Consider the following 9,899-nt stretch of genomic DNA (forward strand, 5'->3'; position numbering starts at 1 on the left):
GCTGCCCTGGAATTGCTTTGCCCAGGAGTCCCCACACGCTCGGGCCCCTGTGCACTGAATCAGAGGTAGCCATGGGCTCATCACCCAGCCTTCAGTCTGAATGAACTCAGGATTCCAAAGGGTAGGGCTCTCTGTACCCAGTTCTACAGCCCAGTAGCCAATCTTCTGAACTTGCACATCGATGGTTGTAACATACATTTATCTCTAGATTACATATGGTTTGGCACCAATTCTTCCAGTTTCTGTAGGACACACTTTAACGAAAGGATACCTGGAAGTATACATATTTACTTCTTTTTACCCCACAGACTATCAGGCTCTGTCATGGTCCACCAGCTCCCCACACACTGCCCTCCCTCAGCCCCTGGCCTGGCTGTCATTCCCTGACCCTCACTCTTTCCTCCGTCACTGAGGCCTACATGCCTTACCCCAGAGTGAACACATGTGTTTTTGTTTTGGCTACGACCCCACCTCGCCGATGGTCACCCTCCCTGCACTGCAGAAGCCCAGCTCCACAGCCTGCAGGGGCCCACCCACCACCATCTACGTTACTGATGGGCCTACTTTGCCCACTGTCTCATGGCAGAAAATAACCAAAGCTTCCATCTCTAAATTACCCACAGGTCTACCTATGGATACAGATGAAGGTCAGATACTTGTTCAATGAAAGAAAATCTCTGCATATCATATTTGGATACATCAGTGTTACTCGTGGGTAAGGTTTATCTCCCATCACAGTAGTAAGATTTTGTGTCAAAGAACCATTTCCGTATTTTCTCCCACCAATGAATCAAACAGTAGTCAAAATGCAATATTTACAAAATATTTATCTACTTCTGCTAAAAAACTAAGATGACTCTTAAAAATATAACGTAAATTTTTATGTGTACATGAAATATACAGAATTTACCCTTAAAATTAAAAGACAGTTTCTTTTGAGAGTCCACAGTTTATCACTAGAAAAGCTTTTCGATATTTTCGTAACAGAAAATCTCTGATACACACAAATCCAAAATTTTTAAGCGTCTTTAGTCTCTTAGAAAGCAACAAAGCAGGAACCAGTCCACTTCCAAAAGAAAAAAAGGAGTTGTGGCCCAAACACAGCTTGAAGCTCTATGGGCCATCATGACCAGGGACACGATCATCTGCACGGTGCTCCGCACTGGCCAGACACCTCCCCCAGCACAGCCGGCAGAGGCCAGCACTGATGACAGCCATGTTGGGGGGCTTAAACATGGCTATGACTCGGCCAAGAGCCCACAGCCACCAAACCATGGACCCACAGCTTCAACCCCGAAATCCTGTATCATTCCCAGCACGCAGGCAGGCTCTAAACATAGACGCATGTACTCCGTTAAACAAGCTCTCGCGTCTGTGTGCCTAGATTGTGCCAGTCGCTGGAGAACACGAAAAGAAGGCAGGCCAGGCCTGCAGGCATCAAGGATGGTGAGGTGGGGAACCAAGACTACAGCGTGGGTAATTCCTCAAAGACCTACAAAAAGTAGCTGACGAGAGGGACAAGGGGAAAAGTACAATTAAAGAAGGATGACTACACTTTAAGACGCAGTTTGAGAAGGTGTTAGAATCCGGTTTGAGTGGTTTCCCAAATTCAACCCCCTTCTGCCTTTTTTAGCTAATGAAGATTTCCTTCACATTATGGATTAGAAATAACTACCTACCCTTTTCGTTTACGATTCAAGAATGTGTTACACACAATGAATAATTTTCATTGTGATTTCAGCTGATCTGGGGCTAGATTCCAAGTTTCAACAAATGAACAAACCGGTGGCCTAAGCATCCTTTACGCCCCCACTGGAAAAAAACTACCTATCAGAAATTCATCAAGTTCCTACAGAGACCAAATATTTATTTTCAATATTTATTTCAAATATTTATATAAGAAAAGTATAGATGTCTAAATTAAATATGTGTACATACACATAGACACACACAGACACATTCAAGTTAAATTCCAAATATAACCCAGAAGCTACAATGCTAATTGAAAGGTTTTTTTCCCAAAGTTTAGACTGAAATCAGGTATCATTTACAATTCTTACGGCATTACCTGGAGACAAACCAAAGTACACAGTAAAAAAAAGAACTTAAACAATACTTAAGACAAAAGAAACTAAGCAGAAAAGCAACACAGGACTGACAGACAAATGGACTCTACAAACAGTTATAGTTCAAAAGAAGGCCCTCTATGAAAAGAAACAGGAAGCCAGGAGTTTCACACATATCTACGTTTCTTCACCATCAAGATATTTGAAAAATCCATAGAATCCTCAAAATGTGGCTCTTGAAGACACTATAAACTATTTAGCAAGCCTACCAACAATCTCACCCCTTAGTAGATAAAATACTTTCAAAAACCATAAAATAAATAAAACTAAAATATTCAATTATTTAAATTGCTGACTAATACGAACTGGCATCTGTAATCAACAGCCACTTCCGAACAAGCAAGTGATTCTTTTATATATAATCTGTATGGTGGAATAAAAAGTCAGGAGAAATAAGATAAAGCACGTTTAGACAACTTGGCTGATGGGGGGCGGGGGCAGTGAGGGAGGGAGCTACTTTACCCGTTATTACAAAGTCTAGCTCACATACACTGACACACTGAGAAAGGATTCAGCTGGGTGGGTTTTTTTTTTTTTTAATTCTAAATGAAAAGTACATAAATTTGTATTTTTCTTGAGTTGCTTTCAACTAAATACAAATAAACATTTTTGATTACACTTATTTGGCAATTTAACCAGAAAATTGTAGCTCTAACCCAGCATCTGTTTTTCAATGTATCCTGAATCTACCCAACTTTACAGCTGGATTGACTAAAGCAGAGAATTGTCCTATGGTTGCGTCCTCCTACCTCAGGCACCCAGCTGTAAATGTACTTGAAGGAGTATGAGAGCCTGCCTAATCTTTGTGCAGGAAGAAAAGACTCTCACTAAAATATCTGGCAGGCCATTAGGATCAGATCACTACACTCTGGATTAAATAGACCGACTATAGGATGGTGGCTTAGGAAAACAAAAGCCCTCTCAAACTGAAACATGTTTGTGCAGTGTTCTGTGTCCTACAGAAACTGATGAGGCATCCTGTACTGCACGCGACCACGTTACCTGGATCTAGCATGTAGGGGAGACACGTGCTCTCTCTGCACAGTAGCAGGGCTTAGTGGGTTCAAGCCATACTAACTTTACCAGTGTAAGTAGGTAACAAGCATCCATCATTCCAATCCCTATCAAAGGAGGTGCTGATGTGCCGCAACTCAAAAGTACCAAGATGTCAGGGCAAGCAGGCCGGCAAGAAGGTAGAATTAATTTCAAGTCAGTAGCTACTTAAGTAGGGGGATGAATGAAGGCCTGTAAGTTGCATGTAAGTAAAATTTCAATCTCTATACAGAACAATTTGAGCTGTCATATAAATAGATGGATAGACAGGGATAGAAAGATCTACACAAATTTGGGATTAAAAAAAATACAGATGTTTCTTGCTTTCTATAGTGTTTTTTGCTAACTTTTCACTAATTTACATGGTAATTTTAGAAGCGCTTAAGCCATTTCTGATTGACTTTTCAATACACAATAGTTTCAGTTTTAAACTGCTGTTCAATTAAATTGTAAATACACTTAAAATGAGGCTCCTATTTAAAGGAAGTTGGGAAAAAACCTCTCATAAAGCAAAGAATCATTTGGTATCATGAATAATCATTTCCTATTATCTCTTTCTAAAATAAAAAAGAAAAATGTTAAGCGAAGAAACAGCTGTAATCTGTCAAGAAATTACCTTCAAACCACCCACATTCCTCCCATAAGGATTCAAGATTCTAGACTGTGGAATACCAGGTTTGGAAGAGACTTTTGAGGTTATCTGTGTTAACCCTCCACCTCGCACATGTTTAAAAGAACGACACCTAAGGTCCTGAAGCAATGACAGGTGTCGGAGTGCCTTGCTCTCCACTGGCAAACTCAGGTCTGGAAACCCCTGGAAGAGGCAGGGTGGAGCATGTCATGGCCAGGAAGAAACGCACCCCCTGAGGCTTGCTGTGCTGAATGGTTCAGGAGGTGCTCCTCTGCCTCCCCACACAGCGTGCTAACTGCCAGCTGCCACTTGCCCACCTCCATGCCGTGAGCCGCTCCGGCACACGGTTTGAAAGTTCATCACCCTCCCTGACACTTCCTAATTCCGCCTTTCAAAAGAAACAACTCCTGGGGCGCCTGGGTGGCGCAGTCATTAAGCGTCTGCCTTTGGCTCAGGGCGTGATCCCAGCGTTCTGGGATCGAGCCCCACATCAGGCTCCTCTGCTAGGAGCCTGCTTCTTCCTCTCCCACTCCCCCTGCTTGTGTTCCCTCTCTCGCTGGCTGTCTCTGTTAAATAAATAAATAAAATCTTAAAAAAAAAAAAAAAAAACAACTCCTTCAAATTTCTGAAGACAACTTTCTGTCCCCCCAACAAAGTCTTCTCTTCTCCAGGCTTAGCATATCCCTTCTCAAAAGTGGACAAAACCACTTCGGTGAACATTTATCCCCAAGGCAACAAAACCCTTCAGATGAGCTCTGAGAGGGACACAGCTCCGTGGGAATCGCCTCTCTGGAGCTCAAATCAAGGGAATCTTACTAATATGCCAGAGACTGCCCTAGCTTTCCTACGAGTCAGGTAAACAAAGGAGTGCATTCATTCGTGCAGTGCATATTTCTTGAGTATCTGATCTGATGCACAGATGAGTGACACATGCATAGGCCCATAGCCTTTAGGGTAAGATGGTAATCAACTAAAACCTTTGTTACATAAACTGATCTTCAGCAAGACAGACACACTATATCAAACGAGTGTCTGAACCTGAATGCAATTTCTCATGCCATCACGTTGTTTCCAGGCTACTGAAACCATCATCCCTGCCACACAGTGTCCCACAGCAGGTCCCCAACTTGATCATCTTCATCATAACTGCATCAATCGGGCATTTACTGTATCAGGAACCGAGGTAAGCATTCTACACAATAGATGGAGACAAATATTATACCCACTCTGCAGATGAGAAAGGTGACGTTTAGGAAGGTTAATAAATTCTATGCAAGATGCAGACTCAGTTGGTGGCAGAGCCTCACCAACACACCTCGATGGCAAACTTTATTAATACTCAAGAGTGTTTCATGGATTCAGCTCAAAACCAAGCCACTTGTGAAGGTTTGGAAGGTTGGCTATCACCTCTGAAGTTCAAAATAACAGTATTCCCTTATAGTAGTAAAACACGCTATGTAAAGGTTTTATCTCTTTGACCTTTTAAAAGTATAGAGCCATCTTGCTGGCCTTGTCCAAATAAACAGGAGCAGCCTCAGCTGTCATGTGAAACATGAGCAAAACTTCCAAATAAACTTCTGCCCAATCCCACATAGCCCACATTGAGATTTGCAATGCTACACTCTTGTCGTGGATCAAGAAACTGCAGTAACCACTTGGGTGACTATGACATGTAGCAACGCTAAGTCATTACAACCAACAAATGGAAAAATTTGTCAATCATTAGTAAATATGGCAGAAGCAACTTTAATGATTATTTTTTTCAACACTAATCCTTACTTTCTTTTAACTGTACTCACTGGAAAAGTATTGATATTGAAGAGTCGTGCCTATTTTCTGAGACTGAAACCTTTAAATTACTTAGTCATATGATTTTTTTAGACCTTGCTACGTTCTAATGAATTATATCCTAAAAAAAAAGTGAAAAGTGAAATTCAGGATCGTAGATAGGTAATAAGCCTAAAACACTGCATATTTATTAGAGTTCTAAGTAGACACCTCATGATCTACATTCTCCGGACAATTCTCTAGTCCTTCTGAAAAAGAGTGAAAGCATCTCTTCCTCCTCTGTCCCTTTCCCTGCCCACCCTCCACATCCCCGTCACTGAAGCTAGACAAGTAACAGCTTAGGATCCTACTTGGCTTGGTAACCAGTTATCCCCTTCAAAATCTTAACTTCAGGGTTGGACTTGTCTTCCACTTGGGCTTATCCTGATTATTAATTAGCTTTTACTTAGAAAGTACTAGAATAAGAAATAATTTCAAAGTCTTAACGTTGGTATTTGAATTTTATAATCATTTGGAATCATTTTTCTTCATTCAAATTTACTTCAGTTGCAAATTGTCAATACTTTTGTTTATACTTCTCGTTTTAGAGCTGTTTAGTTCTAAAACCTAGAGGAAACCCCCAAATGGAAATAGAGTCGACACAGCTAATCTTTGGCTTGAGTTACTGGATAAATTTAACAACAAAAGTAGGACTTCTAATCTTGCCAATTCTGCTAACTAAGCTTTCTTTACATAACACTATTAAGTGACTTAAAAAAAAAAAGTTCAGGGGCGCCTCGGTGGCACAGCGGTTAAGCGTCTGCCTTCGGCTCAGGGCGTGATCCTGGCGTTATGGGATCGAGCCCCACATCAGGCTCTTCTGCTATGAGCCTGCTTCTTCCTCTCCCACTCCCCCTGCTTGTGTTCCCTCTCTCGCTGGCTGTCTCTATCTCTGTCGAATAAATAAATAAAAATCTTTAAAAAAAAAAAAAAAGTTCAACTCCTTTGTAATAGATTATATATATTAATATTCTGTGAAAAATTCATTTTACTTTAATAAACATTATGCAAATTAATTCTATTTCCAGACGAAAATATTTAACATCTCCAATTTTAGGAATAGGAAAACAAGATGAGTCAGGAACTCCAAAGTACAAAAGTCAATTTTGCCAAGTAAGGTACACCTGTGACTGCAACAAAAATGAAACTTAGAAAAATGTATAAGCAAGGAACACTTAGTTTACTACTCTTCACTGGTTAAACAGAACTCGGAATGAACTGATGTCCAAGATAAACACATCTATGCCTGTAGCAAGAGAAAAAGGATGCATAGCAAATCAAAATTATTCCTCAATGGTGAAACAATGGGCCCAAATACAGGGTTAGCTAACGAAGAAAACAACTGGCCACAAGCAACTTCCAGAGTGACATAAGGATAAAAATATATTCACTGTCTTGTTAAAAATGTTTAATACCATAGTAATAAATGACTTCTGCTCCTCTAATACAGGAACAAAATCATGGCTCCATTCCCAGGACTTAGGTACAAGGAGAGGAGACACACTTGAAACTCTTCATCCCCACCCCCAGTAGAAGCACCAGGCACAGCGGCCAGGGACAAGCAAACCAGTTTCTAAAGAGAAATCCTCCCAGTGGAAGATAGTCATTGAACTACGCACACACAAAAAGATACACTATGATTAGTTACATTTCTAAAAGCTACTTCAGATTAAAGATAAGGAAAAAAGACCACCATGTAATTAAAACATTTCAAGAAACTGGAAAGCCTCAAAGTAAACGGACATCTAGTAAAAAAAGAATCCACAGTAACCCTCCGCTAGTAAGATTTTTACTCCTATTTCTGCTGAAATTCCACATAGTACAAACTGTGTACCTGGTTTTACTGAATTCAGTAATTGTCTACTAAATATTTCCCGTATCAGCAGGCCTCTGTTGTGCTACTGTTGACACTTTCCTCTAGCTGTCATGTCATGCTCTTCTAGATACGGAAGCATCAAGGTTTAAGGAGGCTATTGTGAGTGCTCATAACAAAAACAGTTTTCCAGCGATTGAACTCTAGAATGGGAAGATGTTTGAGTACAACCCCTACATTTTCCTCATTTTCCAGGGGCTTCTAAAGCAAAGATTTAACTACTGTGGCCTAATGTTCACCGCATGGAAGAGAAGTTGAGTAAGTGTTTACTTTCTTATTGACAATCTTATTGCACTCTGTGACAGAACTGAACAGGAACTTTCATTTCCATAGCATAAATGTTTCAATCTTCAAGTCCAACATCATTCCCATACCAGGAACAAAAGCACCAAGAGAGGTCAGCAAACTGAAGGGATGAGAAGCAACAACCATTTTACCCTCTCAGACTAGAGTTGCATTTCAGACATTAACTTACAATTTGAAATAAGCTGAGAGAAAGAAGGGCAGACAGGAAGGGGTAGCAGAAGGCTAAAAACTGAGATTGTTTGGAACTCCAATAAAGAGGTTGTTCTGTAGCTGTTTGAGAACTTGGCTTTGCAAACTACTTTCTCTGGCCAGAGAAAAACTCCTCCTTAAATTGTTGGAACTTGACCAGAATATCAATCACAGCAGTCCCTGGGACTAATTTGGTAAGGCGGGACTGCGTGCACAGTAGCCTGTATAGACATAATATATCATGGATCAAGCACAACTCTTGCCCAACTTTAACAGTGGAAAGCTGCTTTTATTCTGCTATATTCTTGAGTTAAATGCATTCACCTAAAATAGTAAGAAAAACCTCTCCAAGATTATTACTGATTATTTCAATTTTGAAATACTAGTGGGGCCTCGAGAAGAAAAATAGAGGAGAAGGAGAGGTACCATTTATACACGATAAAATTCACTTTTCGGTGTCCACTTCTACGAGTTGTGACAAACGCATGCAAATGTGTAATCACCACAATCAAGCTATGAGCAGGTTCATCGCTAAACTGTTAACACTTCGGAGGGTTTTAAAAGCAAAAGTAACCTGTCAACACACTTCAAAAGTATGTTTGCTTTTGAAATACCACCTCCTTCATTTGGAAGAGCAAAGCGATATCCTGCAAGTGATCCTACACGTGTCGACACGCGGCGGGGACGAGGCCGCGCAGCGAGTGGCGCCGGCTACCCAGCGGCTCCCGTCCCCCGAGGACAAGCGGGGCAAAGGCAGAGTTGCAGCGCCCGGATGGAGCCGCGAGAAGGAAGAGTTTAAGGCCAGAATGACAAACTCCAAAGCACCGAATTCTTCTCCCTAGTAGGGCGCCGAGCGTGTGGACCACGGCCAGGGCGCGTGGGAAGAAAGATGACCTATTTTCAACGCCTGTTTTTATAACTGGAAAGTGAAGGAGAGAAGCAGGGACTGATCCTCGGGCGCCCTGGCTCGCACCTGAGGTTTGGGGAGCGGAACACAGAGGCCACACAGCCTTCACCCGGGCGACGGCGGACAAGGAAGGAAGGAAGGAAGGAAGGAAGGAAGGAAGGAAGGGAGCGCGAGCGCGGGCCGGCCGCACGCACAACCCAGCCCAGCCGCCCAGCCGCCCAGCCGCCCAGCGCAAGCCAGAGCGGCCCGGGCCCCACCCGCCCGGCACCCAGCATTCGGAGCTCCCTGCACCTGCCGCCGCCTCCCGGCCGGGTGCCCTAAGCGGCCGCGGGGCCGGGGCCAGCGCGCCCCCCGCGCCGGCAGAGCCGGGGGCCAGAGGCCGAGCTGCGCCCCCGACCCGCCGGGCCCCCACACCGAGCCCTTCCGCCCGGCCCCTGGGGCGCACACCGCCCCCCGCACCTCGGGCCCGGGGCGGCCGGCGGGGCGCGCGCAAGACCCCGGCCGAGGGGCGCCGGCCGGGGCGGCGGGCGGCCTCGCCGCGTGAGTCTGCCTGCGGGCCGCGCGCGCCGATGGGCCGCCGCCGGCACTCACCTGCCCGGTTGCCCCCTTCGCGCAGCGGCGGCGGCGCCACACTCGGGCCCGGACCCACCGTCCGCCTCAACCAAGCCCCAGGCGGCGGCGGCGGCGGCGGCGGCGGCGGCCGGACGGGAGGGGCGGGACGGCGGCCTGAGACGGCCCCGCCGCCGCGGCCCAACCCGGCTCCGCCCGCCCCCGGGCCCCGCCCCCGGGCCGCCGCCGCCACCGCCCATTGGCCCGCGGCTCCGACGCATGGGGGGGCGCCTGTCAGCCAATCAGAAGAAAATAGAGCTCTCCAAAGAGGAAAGTGTCGCCAGTCTCTTCCCGGCCCCTCCCCGCGGGTCAGTGGTCTCTGAGGGGCGGAGGAGGAGCCAGCCAAGGGGTCCATCCCGTCAGACCCGCCCCCCGGGG

General features: G+C 44.8%; 1 protein-coding gene across 1 annotated transcript in view; it reads right to left on the reverse strand.

Moving 5' to 3' along the window:
- SETD3 (SET domain containing 3, actin N3(tau)-histidine methyltransferase) overlaps positions 1–9,664 on the reverse strand; it is a 77,856-nt gene extending 68,192 nt beyond the window's left edge. The window contains exon 1 of the mRNA XM_045775450.2: positions 9,504–9,664. The gene's annotated coding sequence lies outside the window, so the exon portion shown is untranslated. The remainder of the gene's footprint in view (positions 1–9,503) is intronic.
- Between the last annotated feature and the right edge of the window lie 235 nt (positions 9,665–9,899).

This window comes from Ursus americanus, chromosome 26 (genome assembly GCF_024610735.1).
Source record: "Ursus americanus isolate L20-20 chromosome 26, mUrsAme1.1.p, whole genome shotgun sequence".
Lineage (NCBI taxonomy): Eukaryota > Metazoa > Chordata > Mammalia > Carnivora > Ursidae > Ursus > Ursus americanus.